The following is a 15923-nucleotide window of genomic DNA, read 5'->3' as shown; positions in this document are numbered from 1 at the left end:
CTGAGCAATTAAGCACAGCACAACAGACAGACACAACATAATTGAAATGCTAAAAAACATTTAGAAAAAAAGACACATTACACATAGAGAACCACAATTCTAAGAATCACAAATTTCCTAGCAAATATTATGGATGATAGAGAACAGCAGGGCAAAATCTTTAGAGTGTCTAAAGAAAAAGGCAATATAACAAAAACACCTTTCAAGGATGATGATGCAATAAAGACATTTTTAGATGAAACACATTGAGAGAATGTGTTGCCAGGAGACATACACTACGAGCTATGCTAAAGGAAATACTTCAGGCTAAAGAGAAATGATATCTAAAGAAACTGGACATTCAGCATGAAGACTAGGTCAAATACAAAAGACTATATTCCCTTTTAATTTCTTTAAAATACATTTGACTTTTTAAAGCAAAAATTGCAGCATTTTCTAATGGAGTTTGTAATACTTTGTAATATATATTAAAATTTGTGTGTAGAAACTGTCAGGGGTTCATTGTAAATGGAACTATGTAGCTGCAAAGTTTCTGTATTTTCCATGAAATGGTTCAAAAAATTCTAAGCAATCTATTGTTAAGATGTTATTATTTTACAGATTAAAACATTTCTGAAGCTTTGGAATTTAAACATTTTAGGGTCACATGAAGCACAGTTTAGGTCTACTTAATTCTGATGCCTATCTTCTTAATCACTATTCTGTGATTCTTCATGAATAATTCATGTAATCTTCACAGCAAGCCTGTGAGTTAAATGCTCCTTGAAGACTGATAACAAAAGTTCATTTGCTTAGCGTACTTCTGTAAACTTCTTGGTCAAATTCCTTTTTACTCTGGAAGTCCACTAAATTTAATGACCCTCCCCCAACTTTCCAGGAGACAAATGGGATTGGCAGATTACCGAAATCACATTGATTATGGGCTTCCCTGTTGGCTCAGACAGTAAAGATCTGCCTGCAATGCAGGAGACCAAGGGTCAATCCTTAGGTTGGGAAGATGCCCTGAAGAAGGGAATAACTAGGGGCTCCAGTATTCTTGCCTTGAGAATTCCATGGACAGAGGAGCCTGGCAGGCTACAGTCCTTGGGGTTACAAAGAGTTGGATACAACTGAGCAATTAACGTGATGCCGTGTAGAGTCAGCAAAAACAAGACCTGGAGCTGACTGTGGCTCAGATCATGGGCTCCTTGTTGCAAAATTCAGGCTTAAATTTAAAAAGGTAGGGGAACCCACTAGGCCGTTCAGGTGTGACCTCAATTAAATTCTTTATGATTATACAGTAGAGGTGACAAACAGATTCAAGGGATTAGATCTAAGAACCCTGGATGGAGGTTTGTAACATTGTACAGGAGGCAGTGACCAAAATCATCCCAAAGAAAAAGAAATGCAAGAAAGCAAAGTGTTTGTATGAGGAGACTTTACAAATAGCTGAGGAAAGAAGAGATTCGAAAGACAAGGGAGAAATGGAAAGATATACCCAACTGAATGCAGAGTTCCAGAGAATAGCAAGGAGGGTGAGGGCCTTCTTTTCTCTCAGAGGAGCCTGGCATGCTATAATCCACTGGGTTGCAAAGAGTTGAACACGGCTTAGCAACTGAACAACAACTAGTACTTTTGATTAAATCACTCTATAATTTTTCCAAGAAAGGTGTATTTCACCAGTTTGTCACAATATAAATGCTTGCATGTATCCATTCTCCCCCAAACACGCCCTCCCATCCAGGCTGACACATAACATTTAGCAGAGTTCCACGTGCTATACAATAGGACATGGATATGTATGGTTAAGTCCCTTCTCTGTTTCACCTGAAACTATCACAACATTGGTAATCAGCTCTACCCCAATACAAAATATTTTTGGTGTTAAAAAAATAAAAATGTGAAAAAAATACCTGCAAAATTCTTAAAAGAATTCTAAGCACTCTTACTGTTTAATATAGCTTGTAAAGAGCAGAGAGCGCATAGCATATTAACCTATAACCCCCACCCCACACATGGAATTGTGATTAGACCTGTCAGACCAAATCATTTCCACCACAAGAAAGTAATAAAAAGGGTCAGGATTTCCAGTTCTTAACAAAATGGTGAATTAACATGAGCTCTGTCTTTCTCCTTCAACTCGCCCCTCGTAGTCATGCAGGAACAAGAAGACTGGGGACCTGAGAAAACAATATAAAAGCTGTGAAAAGTCCTTTGAGAAAGAAAAAGTGGCTTCCAGTGCATGGAAATAGCAGTCCATATGAAAAGCAAAGGAAAAAAAATTCAGACGTTTTTTCTGCATATTGCTACAAATGGATCACTGTCTTCCAGGCACTTCTGCAAGGCAGAAAACATGTGATAGGCTAGCATCAAGAAATGGCAATGTTTCCTTAGAAGTGAATTCAAAAGCACAGACAACAATACCCAGCACATTTAAAGAATACATAAAGAACACTTACCAATTAACAACAACAAAAAATCCTGTTACAAAATGGGCAAAAGGCTTGAATGTTTCTCCAAAGATGAGGTATAAGTGACCAACAAGCATATGAAAAGACACTCAGTTTCACTAATCACTGGAGAACTATAAATCCAAACCATGATGAGATTCTGCTTCTTACCCACTGAGATGGCTACTGTTAAAAACTCCCCAAGTAACAAATATTGGTGAGGATATGGAGAAATCAGAATGCTGTGCACTATTGATGGGGTTCTAAAATGGGTCAGTACAATATTGGAGGTTCCTCAAAAAATTAAATGCAAAACTACCAGACCAAGAGGGCATGGCAACCCACTCCAGTATTCTTGCTTGGAGAATCCCATGGACAGAGGAGCCTGGTGGGCTATAGTCCATAAAGTTGCAAAGAGTAAGACATGACTACAGAGACTTAGCATGTACACACGCATGATCCAGCATCCCGCTTCTGGATATATATGCAAAATAATTTAAAGTGGGATCTCAAAGATGTATTTGTACACCTATATCATAGTGGCAGTATGTACGATAGTCAAGAGGTGGCAGCAACCCAATGCCCATCAACAGATGAATGACTAAACAAATATGTTATACATATATGTAATGGAATACTATTTAGGCTTAAAACGGAAACGAGTTCTATCGTGTGATATAACATGGATGAACCTTGAGGATACTATGTATTGAAATATGAAAAATGAAATAAGCTAGTCGCAAAAAGACAAATATTGTATGATTCCACTTACATGAGGCAAATAAAGTAGTCAGCTTCTTAGAAACAGAAAATAGAATGGTGGTTGCCAGGGGCTGGAAGGGATGGGGAAAAGGGAGTCAATGTTCAGGGGGTGTAGAGTTTCAGTTTTGCAAGATGAAAAAATTTCTAGACATCTCTTATACAATGAATACATAGAGCGGACACCACTGTACTGTATACTTAAAAATTGTTAAGATAGTAAATTTTGTGTTATGTATATTTACCACAAAAAAATAAGTCAATATAAACAGGACTACCATGTGATCCAGCAATTCCTCTTGTGTTCCAAAGGATTAAAGTATGGCCATTATTTACCTTTCTGATGATTCAGAAGTTACACAGCTGAATTCAGCTCCTGTCTGGGCCAGAACTTAGTCACAGATCAAGCATTTACTGCAAGAGGAACTTAGAAGTTCAGCGTTTAAATATATGCATTTATTCATATTCTATTGTTGTATAACAAGTAATCACAAATTCAGTAGCCTAGCCTGACACATATTTATTATGTCACAGTTGGTTGAGGGGCTTCCCTGGTGGCTCTGACAGTAAAGATTCTACCTGCAATGCAGGAGACCTGGGTTTGATCCCTGGGTTGGAAAGATCCCCTGAAGAAGGCATTGGCTGCCCACTCCAGTATTCTTGCCTGGAGAATCCCATGGACACAGGAGCCTGGCGGGCTACAGTCCGTGGGGTTGCAAAGAATAGGACACTAGCAACTGACACTTTCACTTTCACTGAAATCAGGATGTCAACCAGATTTTCTCATCTGAAGACCTGACTGGGACAATCTGCTTACAAGCTAATTCAGGTTATTGCAAAATACCCGCACTTTTGCCATGTAATGCAATCTTTCACAGGAGTGAAATCTCTCCACATTCACAGATCCGGCCATACTCAGGGCGAGGGGTTTTACAAGGTCTGTACACCAGTGTTAAGAATCTGTGATTGATCTTAGAATCCTGTCCATTTTAGTGTCCATTGGTCCAAATTTTTTAAAATAATTTTAATTGTGCAAGAGGAAGGAAATGGATATTGGAGACAATTAAAATGGTCTGAGAGCAATCAAATTCCACTTTGGTGAGACCATTGTTATGGCCCCTGTGAAACTGTTCATCTCTTGAGTGTTAATACCTCTAGGCCACCTAAGCACAAAAAGGAGATGGAGGCAAACATTATTCAAGTAGATAGTTAGGTATAACAGTGAGTGAAACCACTCTCACTTCTATGCCTTGAGTTACAGACCCTTGTGTGTCAGTGAGGGAAAGTGCACCATATACTGGAAGCTGTCTCAGAGGATTCGTTGTGTTCTATATGAAAGAACATCAGTCTTCTAGATATAGTTCCTTGGACAGTGTCATAAGTGAGTCTTCACTATATATTCACTATTCTATAATAATACCAGCTTCTTCTGGATGACAGAACATGGTAATACCCTGAATCTGATGGAAATTACCCATTGTCCCACTTTAGCTGTAAAATGAGCCCATTATTCAAATGCAGTTTTATGTGGGATGGTAGCAAATAAGGCTTTTGTTACTTCTGAGGATGTTGGTGCTGGGCAAAAGCATGACAGACAGAGAAAATAAAATTAAGCATCCAGATTAAACAGACTGGGCTTCCCAGGTGGCGCATTGGTAATGAATCCACCTGCCAATGCAGGAGACACAGGTTCAATCCCTGGGTCGGGAAGATCCCTTGGAGGAGGAACTGGAAACCCGTCCAGTATTCTTGCCTGGGAAATCCATGGACAGAGGAGCCTGGCAGGCTACAGTCCGTGGGGTTGCAAAAGAGTCCATGGGATGGCAAAACAGTTGGACTCAACTTAGCAAGTAAATAACAACAACAACTAGACAGAATAAGTATTAATATCTGTTCTTCTGAAGGCAAATAGTTGCCACTTCATAATTGCTATGAGTAATGTAGACCGTTTATACTAGGTGACCAGTTGCTCTCTTCCAAGTATGATGCCATATTGAAAACTCAGCATTAATCTTTGCTATTGGTTGGTTAGGCATTCAGCAGTAGGGGTCACTAGATAAGCTTTGTTCAAAAATAAAGTCCATGTTGGTCAGTCCATCTTTAGCTTAGATTCCTGCCGTATTTTTTTATAAGTTCATTGAACAAGTACCAGGTTGCTAAGAAAAGAAAGCTCTCACTAATAGCCACAAAATAGGTCATCTTGTAGACCTAAACAGACATTTCTCCGAAGAAGACATACAGATGGCTAATAAACACATGAAAAAATGCTCAGCATTGCTTATTATTAGAGAAATGCAAATCAAAACTACAATGATACATCACCTCACAGGGATCAGAATGGCCATCATCAAAAAATCTACAAACAATAAATGCTGGAGAGGATGTGGAGAAAAGGGAACCCTCTTGCAATTTTGGTGGGAATGTAAATTTATACAGCCCCTATGGAGAACAGTATGGAGATTTCTTTAAAAACTAGGAATCCTACCATATGACCCAGCAATCTCATTACTGGGCATATACCCTGAGAAAATCATAGTTGAAACAAGATGCACGTACCCCAATATTCATTGCAGCACTATTTACAATAACCAGGACATGGAAGAAACCTAGTTGTCCATCGACAGATGAATGGATAAAAAAGTTATGGTACATATATTGTCGCTGTTTAGTCACTAAGCTAGTCTGATGCTTTGCGACTCCATGGTCGCAAATCATGCCAGGTTTCCCTGTCCTTCACTGTATACAATGGAATATTACACAGTCATAGAAAGGAATGAATTTGAGCCACTTCTAGTGAGGTGGATGAATCTAGAGTCTGTTATAGAGAGTGAAGTAAGTCAGAAAGAGAAAAACAAATACCGTATATTGACACACATATATACGGAATCTGGGTAAATGGTACTGATGAACATATGAGTAGGGCAGCAGTAGAGACACCGACATAGAGATCAGACTTGTGGACACGGTGGGGGAAGGAGACCGTGGGACGAATTGAGAGAGTAGCTTGGAAACATCCATTATCATATGCAAAATAGATAGCCAGTAGGAATGTGCTATGTGACACAGGGAAACCAACCGGGTGTTGTGACAACCTAGAGGGGTGGGACGGAAGGTTCAAGAGGGAGGGGACATAGGTATACCTACGGCTGATTCATGTTGATGTATGGCAGAAACCAACACAACACCGCAAAGCAATTATCCTTCAATTAAAAATGAATACATTCTAAAAAGAGATCATCTTATCGTTAGATTATTAGGGCCTCTTATCTTGTAGGTTCTTCTGGGTGGGCATTTTCATAGAATAAAAATTTTCACACTCTGGACCCATTCCAAAATGTCAATCTACAATTTCTTCCTAGGTTTGCTTGTTATCAGTCTTCCAATCTGATTTTTTCCCCTTCCTTGAGTCTTTGGCCAGTTTGACACTAACCATAAATTGACATAGAGCTAAAATTATGACCAGCTCTCCTTATAAGCTAAGTGAACAACAAAAGAGAGCTCCCTACAATAGAGCAGAATCCACAGTAACATCTGAATGTTGTTAAATATTATTTTGAGTAAAGAATAAAAGGCAGTAGAATAAATAGTTCAGAAAACACCATAAATGGTATTAACAGAACTACAGTGCAAATGTAGAATGTGAATCTGTGACTTTCAAGACAAGTAGTTCCGTATAGCGAAGAAGGCAATGACAACCCACTCCAGTACCCTTGCCTGGAAAATCCCACGGATGGAGGAGCCTGGTGGGCTGCAGTCCACGGGGTCGTGAAGAGTCGGACACGACTGAAGTGACTTAGCAGCAGCAGCAGCAGTTCCGTATAGCAGAAGTTGGTACAGCACTGTGAATCAATTATATGTCAATTAAAAAATAAAAGACAAGTGTATCCATAAATGTAAATATTTTACAAAGTCAGTCAAAAAGAAGAGCAAAATGTTGAAATGCAATGACAAATGTGGCGGATAATATTTCTCAAATTTTGTGGCAGAAATAAACCTATCCCACTCCCCCTTCTTACAATGTGATGTTAATACTTCTCCATTAAGAGAGGGAGGCTATGTTCTCTGCTTTTAAATCTAGATGAGATTATGACTACCAAAATAAGTGACGTTTTGCGACTTCTGAGCTACGTCATGAAAGATGTGGTTTCCACCTGACTTTCTCTCTCAAGATACTTGCCCTTGGAACTGACCCAGTTGGGGAAGTCACATGGAGATGTTCCAGCTGTTAGCCAACATCGATGGCTAAAGTTCTAGCTAGCATTTTGCATCAACTGCAAGAAATGTAAGTGAATAAGCATTCAACTGATTCTAGCCTCCAGCCATTAAATCTCTGTTAGCCTTTGAGTTATTCAGTTATAGTGAAAGAGAAAAAAGTTATGCCCTCTGTGCCCTGTTGAAAATATGGAAAATATGTGACCATAACAAAAGGTCATTATATGTCATTTAATTTGAGGATGATTTTGCTCCATAGCCACAGAGCGCCGGAAAAGTAAATGTCTAAAATTGGACTTTATTGGCCTGGCACTCAATTATCCCATAGTCCACAATATGTTGTCTATTATAGTGAGTTAACAAATAGAAGCATGAAGGAATCAAAGATTGTATGTCATTTTCAAGCTCACAATACAGATTAAGTTTTTATTGTTATTATTTAAAGAGCAATTATTATATAGCTGTGATATATAATAAACAAGATGCATTCAGAACAATGGGACAGATAACCAGCTTCATATAGGATTATCAGGGCAACCTGAGGTAATAGTTTACTAAATTATTCAACATTTTTGAGAAGTAACACTCAATACTGAGAAGACTGCAGTGAAATAAGTAAATTCATATATGACTGAGAACATTGAAAACTGAAGAAATCATGTCATTAATATGGCAAGACGTGACAAAATCCATAAAGATATTCACACCAATTTATGCAGTAACTCTACTATTAAGGATTTGCCAATTAAATGAGAGAGGGGGGAGGGCAGGAAGGAGGGAGAGAGAATGAAACTCTTAATTGCAGCAGTATCTTTAGAAACAAACAATAAAAGTGTCCAAGAAAAGGGGAGAAATAAGGGACAGTACATCTGAACAATAGATTATAGCCACTCAAGTAATAATTAAGAGAGACTTCCCTGGTGGTCCAGTGGCTAAGACTCCACACTCCCAATGCAAGGGGCCCCTATTTCGATCCCTGCTCATGGAACTAGATCCCACATGCCACAATTAAGACTCAGTGCAGCCAAATAAATATTTAATAATAATAATAATTAAGAAAAACTACTTAGAAACATGAAAATATGTTTATGGTATTAAGAGAAAGAATATTTGTTCAGTTGCTAAGTTACTTCCAACTCTGCGACCCCATGGACAGCAGCATGCTAGGCTTCTCTGTCCTTCACCATCCCCCAGAGTTTACTCAAACTCATGTCCATTGAGTCATTGATGCCATCCAACCATCTCATCCTCTGTCGTCTCCTTCTCCTCCTGCCTTCAGTCTTTCCCAGCATCAGGTTCTTTTCCAATGAGTCGGCTCTTCACATCAGGTGGCCAAAGTATAAATACCCCTTTATTACAACTGCATAATATACATGTATTTCATTACCAAAGCAATGAACATGAACTTGGGCAAACTCCCGGAGATGGTGGGGGACGGGAACGCCTGGCGTGCTGCAGTCCACAGGGTTGTGAAGAGTCAGACACGACGTGGAGACTGAACAACACTATACACACATATAGTCTTATGGATTGGAGCTAGACAAGAAGATATCACAAGGCACAATGAAGACTAGAGTGTCATCCAAAACCAAACTTATGTAGGTGTGAGGATTAATTATATGGTAAAAGGGATTTCAAATCAGTGGAGAATGAATGGCTTTTCAATTCAGACATGACTGAGTGACTGAACTGAATACAATTGGTTATCCATTGTAGGAAACATTAGAAAGATAGATGATAGATAGATACATATATCTTTAATCAATCAGAACTCTCTTTTTATTTATGATTTGAGGTAGAAACTAGCTATACATCTTACAAAGAATAGGAAAAACAGTAGTACTAGAAGAAAACACAGAAGACTTTTTAGAATTTTTGGTAGAAAAGACGTTAAGCAAGACAGAAGAGCAGAAACCAAAAATGGAAAGACTAACAGATTTAAATATGTAAACATATGAAACTTCTTTCTGTGAGTGATACTGTAAACAAAAACAAAAGTGACAGCCTGGAATAAGATCTTTGCTATGTATAAAATAAAAAGGAGAAATATGGCCATAGTATACGGAGTGCCTATAAACCATGGAAAAGGCAACAATTCAGCAGGAAAATGGACAGAACAAAAAAGCATATTTCATGAAAAAAATACAATCAGCCAATAGCATATACATTAAAATATGCAACACCGCATGGATAATAGGGTAAATGACAATGAAAGTAGCAGTGACTTTTTCACTCATTGGATAGGCAAAAATAAACATTGATAATAACTAATGTTTGCAAATATCCAAAAAAAGATGCTTGTGTACTATTAGATGCTTGTACACTGTCAGAGAATGTATAATACGGCACAGACTTATTGGGAGATTTTTTGACCATACTATTGAAATTAATATGCTCTTTGACCAGACACTCCACTTACAGGAGTTTAACTTAGTAAAATATACTTACTAGTTCAGGAAGATATATGTGTGTGTTAAAGAGTGTTCATTATAGACACACAAGCATTATAATGTCCTCCTACTGGGGAAGATTGAAGGCAGGAGGACGTTATAGAAACACGAGCACACAATAGAAATACCTTAATTATCCATTATAAAATACTACATTACCACACAACTATCCAAAGACATGTTGTTAACAAAAGTAAACAAAAAATAAATATAAGTAAAGTAAAATATATTTGATTAATATGTATTTAGAAAAAATAAATACATTTAAATTCATGAATATAAATGAATAGTAAAAGATTTGCAAGAACAAGTATTTCTAGTAATCATTATCACTCCTTGGAAAGGAAAATTAGTCATATTGAGAAAGATAAGGGTGAAATGGAATTTTTACTTCCTACTGTATGTATTTTGATACATTATAAAATTTTGATATCAAGCATATATTTATGTAAGTTGAAAAGCAATGAAAATCAAGAAGAAAGTGTATTATAAAGGTATCATTGATATAATGCATTATTACAAATAATTTTTAAAGCTCTTTCATATACACAGTATTATCACACTTTACAACAATCCTATGAGATAGTTAAGTAGATAGATATTATTATCCTCATTTTATAGTTGAGGAAACACTCTTAGAGAAGTGAAGTAATTTGCTATTCTTTGTTTTTATTATATTCACTGAAAATGCTGTCTCTTTCCTCATCTTGAGATAGAGGCAAATATAAAGAGGCATTTGTAGTTTAATAGAGGCAAATGTAGTTTATGAGAGCTTATACTGAAAAGATAGACATGTGGCTTTAGTGCATTTTGATAACTTTGAAGAAAACTAACTAACTAGAATGATCTTAGGATCACGATATATAATCAAAGTATGAATGTAATATAAACAATAAGATGCTATGGAAATAGTCGTTATTATAGTGGTCCTGCTGAGTAGCAGATGGCTTAACAGAGCTAGAAATCCTGAGCAGAATCCAGGCCTTAATATTTCTTAGTGAATTTAGAGCAGTCATCTAACAGCTCTGCACTCCTATAAAATGTAGCAACTCTTCCCTCTGCTTCCCCATCTTCCTACATAAGCACACACATACACATCGGCATGTGAGAATTAAATGAGATGATACACATAAAAGCATCTGATATGGTGCCTGACATGTTTAGAACACGTGTAACATGTTCTAAAAATAGTAGTTTTCTATCTCATTCATTAAAAGAATAAAGGGACATACAGTCTAAGTCAGACCAAAGAAGAACGGAAGACTGAACATTGCTGAAATTTTGTCAGTAATTGAAGACCCCGGCATCTAGTTGACCTTGGGGATGTGTTAAACAACATCAACAGCTATCTGAAACACATTTCAAAAAGTCTCTGTGTTTGAATCTATTAATCTCATACTTTCAGATGATATGATCTCTTTAACTGTGATTTACTTTATCAACTGTCACCTCCCCATTGAGTAAGCTGAATTGTCTCAGCTTGATCACAGTTCCTAAACTACACATCTGTGGACATGTTGCCTTCCGTCTTTGATTCATTAAAATTACTTTCACATTCATGGCATTTTCATGACTCTTTGATATATTACTTCAGGCACTGGGAAGCAGATAAAAGATTTCTGGCATCTTGGGAAGGATGAATTTGTCCTGGAGGAGATTGCATCTTGATGTATTGTTATTGAATCTCCTGGAAAGTGTTGTATGAACTGTCAAGCCTTGGTACCTGCTTTGAGCATCTAATGTTGGATATCTAATGTATATCACATTTATGTGGTGTGAGTTGTCTATACGCCCAAGGTCATCTACTGCATTTTTGCTCCAGCTCGTAATAACTAAAGGGGGTGTATGAGACAACCACCTCTCCCTGACCTTAAATGAAGATTGTGTTTGGAGCTGAAAACTAATCAGAAACCTACTTGTCTTCACTTAGGGCTGCCATTACTTTGAAACATTCAGAACTGAAGGTAAAATTGAGTCAGAATGACTTGGAGTTTTTTGGTTTTTTGCTTTTTTCTCTCTTGTCATAACATGATGGTTTTGACACATCTTTACTAACAACTTTTCTATCCTAATATTAATGTTCTCACACCTCCATCAAACCTTTGTTCACATGTTTCCTTCTTGAGACATTTCACGTAAATTCTACAAACAGCCCTGCACTTCTATCTTCCTTATCCTCTTCTAATTTATTTCATTCTACTTATCATGGTAGTCATATACGTTACTTATTTATTCCATTTATTGTTATTATCTGTCACCTCTAACTAGGAATCCTTGTTGGTTGTAGAAAAGAGCTTGGCAAAAAGTGGGCATTTGACAATACATATTTTTTCTTTTGAATTTCTTTATTTCTTTTTGGTTGCACTGGTTCTTTGCTGCTGAGCCCCGAAGGTGAGCAGGGGCTATTCCCTAGTTGCGGTGCATGGGATTCTCACTGTGGCAGCTTCTCTTGTTGCAGAGCACAGGCTCGAGGGCACACAGCCTCAGTAGTTGTGGTGAACCTGTTTAGTTGCTCCAGAGCATGTGGAATCTCCCTGGACCAGAAATCTAGCCCATGTACCCTGTGCTGGGAGGCAGATTCCCAACCACTGGACCACAAGGGAAGTCCCAATAAACACATATTTGAATGAATGAATGAATGAATATATCTCTCAGGCACTTCTAAGAGAATTCTTGATCTGATTTGATAGTGTTTGTGAGAACACTGCCTAGTCACAAGGGAAAATGGTATTCACTGTCAACAATGTTTTGGGTGAGTGAGGGATGACTTCCTGAAGAATATGTTCTCTTGGCAGAATATATTTGTATTCTTTCCCCTACCAGGCAATCTGTCCATCACTAGGTTTAGTTCTAAAATGCATGTTCATTTCTTTGTAATGCTTTCACATTATTCCTCATCTATAGTTGTCTGTATGTTTCAAGATATAACATCTGTGCAGTATGACAAAGATCAAAAGCTAACAACATTTTTTGCAGTACCCAAAAATGGATCTTTAGATCTGCATATAATAGAGATCTTCAGATCTCTGCTTCTGAATTTCAAAGCTTGAATTCTGTCATCACACAGCTATGTTGATAAATGTTATTCATACACTCGAAAGGACTTATAGCAAATTAAGTACTGATTGTTTTAAAAATTGAGAAGCAAAATAATGGGAAATCACAAAAAATCAGTGACATGCTTAGGAGTAATTTAATGACAGAGCAGAAACACCAACAACTCCCCACCCCCACCCCCTGCATCTCAGGGCTGCAGTTGCAAAATATGAAGAATTCATATATGTGTTTGCTGGGAAGGTCAGCAAAAGGAAACTTGCATGTAGCATTTGAGGGGGAAAAAAAAGATTAGTGCAAACAACTTGGAAGGAAGATAATCATGAAGCGTTGCTTCCGGAGCCCAAATGTATTTAATTAAGTCCTTGGAATACAATTTCAGGTTTAATAACCCTTTCCATACTGAAAACAGATTCAGTAAGAATATTTAAACAGGTCTAAACTGATGCAGTTGACTTCAAAAAAACAAAGAACCTAAACTAAAAAGAGAAACAAACCAGAGATACTGATTTAATAATTCATCTTTGCTATAGATAAGAGAATTTACTAGAAGGTTGCCTTCTTCATCTACATTTTGTTTTTTAAATATTTATCAGAATCTCAGCTTTTCCATACAAAAGAGCTTACATAATCAATTATATCATCCTCATTATCAGAAAAGAGGAATCATGAATTTTTCAGAAGAAAGAAGAGCTTTTTATAGTACTGAAGATATATCTCACAAAAATTTTATGTAAAGGATATTAAAAAAAAAAAAAAAAAGAAAGTGAAAGCCACTCAGTCATGTCCAACTCCTTACAACCCCATGGACTGTAGCCCACCAGGCTCCTCTGTCCATGGAATTCCAGGCAGAAATACTGGAGTGGGTTGCCATGCCCTTCCCCAGGGGATCTTCACGAGCGAGAGATCTTCCCAAACTGGTGATCAAACCCAGGTCTCCCACATTGCAGGCAGATTCTTTACCGTTTGAGTTACTCAGGAAACCCAAAGGATATAAAGTAATGTATGAAACAGCAGTTTTGTGGTAAGTTCAGTAGTTTATTATATGTGGCTCTTTGTTGTAATAATTTTTAAATGAACATAGGTAACATGATCAGAAATAAGTTTAAGGTAGTTTGGAAGCACTGATTAGGGATAACTGGCTCAACCTAAGGTCTAGGGGAGGCTTCCTAGAGGAGATGAGTTCAGTCACTCAGTCGTGTCTGATTTTTTGCCACCCCATGGACTGCAGCATGCCAGGCTTCCCTGTCCTTCACCAACCCCTGGAGCTTGCTCAAACTCATGTCCATCGAGTCAGTGATGCCATCCAACCATCTCATCCTTTGTCATCCCCTTCTTGTCCTGCCTTCCATCTTTCCCAGCCTCAGGGTCTTTTCCAATGAGTTAGTTCTTTGCATCATGGCCAATGTATTGGAGTTTCAGCTTCAGCATCAGTCCTTCCAATGAATATTCAGGACTGATTTCCTTTAGGATTGACTAGTTTGATCTCCTTGCAGTCCAAGGGACTCTCAAGAGTCTTCTCCAACACCACAGTTCAAAAGCATCAATTCTTCGGCACTCAGCTTTCTTTATGGTCTAACTCTCACATCCATACATGACTACCAGAAAAACCAAAGCTTTGTCTAGACAGACCTTTGTTAGCAAAGTAATATCTCTGCTTTTTAATTTAAAAACTTTTAATTTAAACTTTTTAATTAAAAAAATATGCTGTTTATGTTGACCATAGCTTAAGGAGCAAGTGTCTTTTAATTTCATGGCTGCAATCACCATCTGCAGTGATTTTGCCGCACCCCAAAATAAAGTCTCTCACTGTTCCCCCATCTATTTGCCATGAAGTGATGGGAACGGATTCCACTGTCTTATTTTTTTTAATGTTGAGTTTTAAGCCAGCTTTTTCACTCTCCTCTTTCACCTTCATCAAGAGGCTCTTTAGTTCCTCTTTGCTTTCTGCCGTAAGGGTGGTGATATCTGCATATCTGAGGTTATTGATATTTCTCCCTGCAATCTTGGTTCCAGATTGTGCTTCATCCAGCCCAGCATTTCTCATGATGTACTCTGCATAAACGTTAAATAAGCAGGGTGATAATATACTGCCTTGACGTACTCCTTTTCCTATTTGAAAACAGTCCATTGTTCCATGTCCGGTTCTAGCTGTTGCTTCCTGACCTGCATACAGATTTCTCAGGAGGCAGGTTAGGTGGTCTGGTATTCCCGTCTCATGAAGAATTTTCCACAGTTTGTGGTGATCCACACAGTCAAAGGCTTTGGCATAGTCAATAAAGCAGAAGTAGATGTTTTTCTGGAACTCTCTTGCTTTTTTGATGATCCAACAGATGTTGGCAATTTTACCTCTGGTTCCTCTGCCTTTTCTAAATCCAACTTGAACATCTGGAAGTTCTCGGTTCACTTACTGTTGAAGCCTGACTTGGAGAATTTTGAGCGTTACTTTGCTAGCATGTGAGATGAGTGCAGTTGTGTGGTAGTTTGAACATTCTTTGGCATTGCCTTTCTTTGGAATTGGAATGAAAACTGACCTTTTCCAATCCTGTGGCCTCTGCTGAGTTTTCCAAATTTGCTGGCATATTGAGTGCAGCACTTTCACAGCATCATCTTTTAGAATTTGACATAGCTCAACTGTAATTCCATCACCTCCTCTTAAGAGGAGATGATGATCTCTTGAAATTGAGATATATGAGTTAGCCAGGTGAAAAAAGGCAGGAAGGGTGTTGCAACAAAGTAAACAGAATACCTATGACTTGCTCTTAAAATAAGCTGATGTTCAAATAGTTATATAGCATAGTTAGTGTGTTTGGTATATTTTATTTTCTTTTTTTTTTTTTTTTTGGCTTCATCTGCATGGTATGTGGGATCTTAGTTCTTAGTTCCCTGAACCTGTTCTCCCTGTGGTGTGAGCTCTGAGTCTTAACCACAAAGCACCAAGGAAGTCCCTGATTTCTTATTTATATGAGTAATTCAGCAAAAATTGCAGCCACTACCATTCTAAAAATCTCAATTGAGT

The sequence above is a fragment of the Dama dama genome, chromosome 1 (assembly GCF_033118175.1).
Source record: "Dama dama isolate Ldn47 chromosome 1, ASM3311817v1, whole genome shotgun sequence".
NCBI classification, from domain to species: domain Eukaryota; kingdom Metazoa; phylum Chordata; class Mammalia; order Artiodactyla; family Cervidae; genus Dama; species Dama dama.
The sequence above is the reverse complement of the archived record's forward strand: the minus strand, read 5'-3'. Positions refer to the sequence as shown.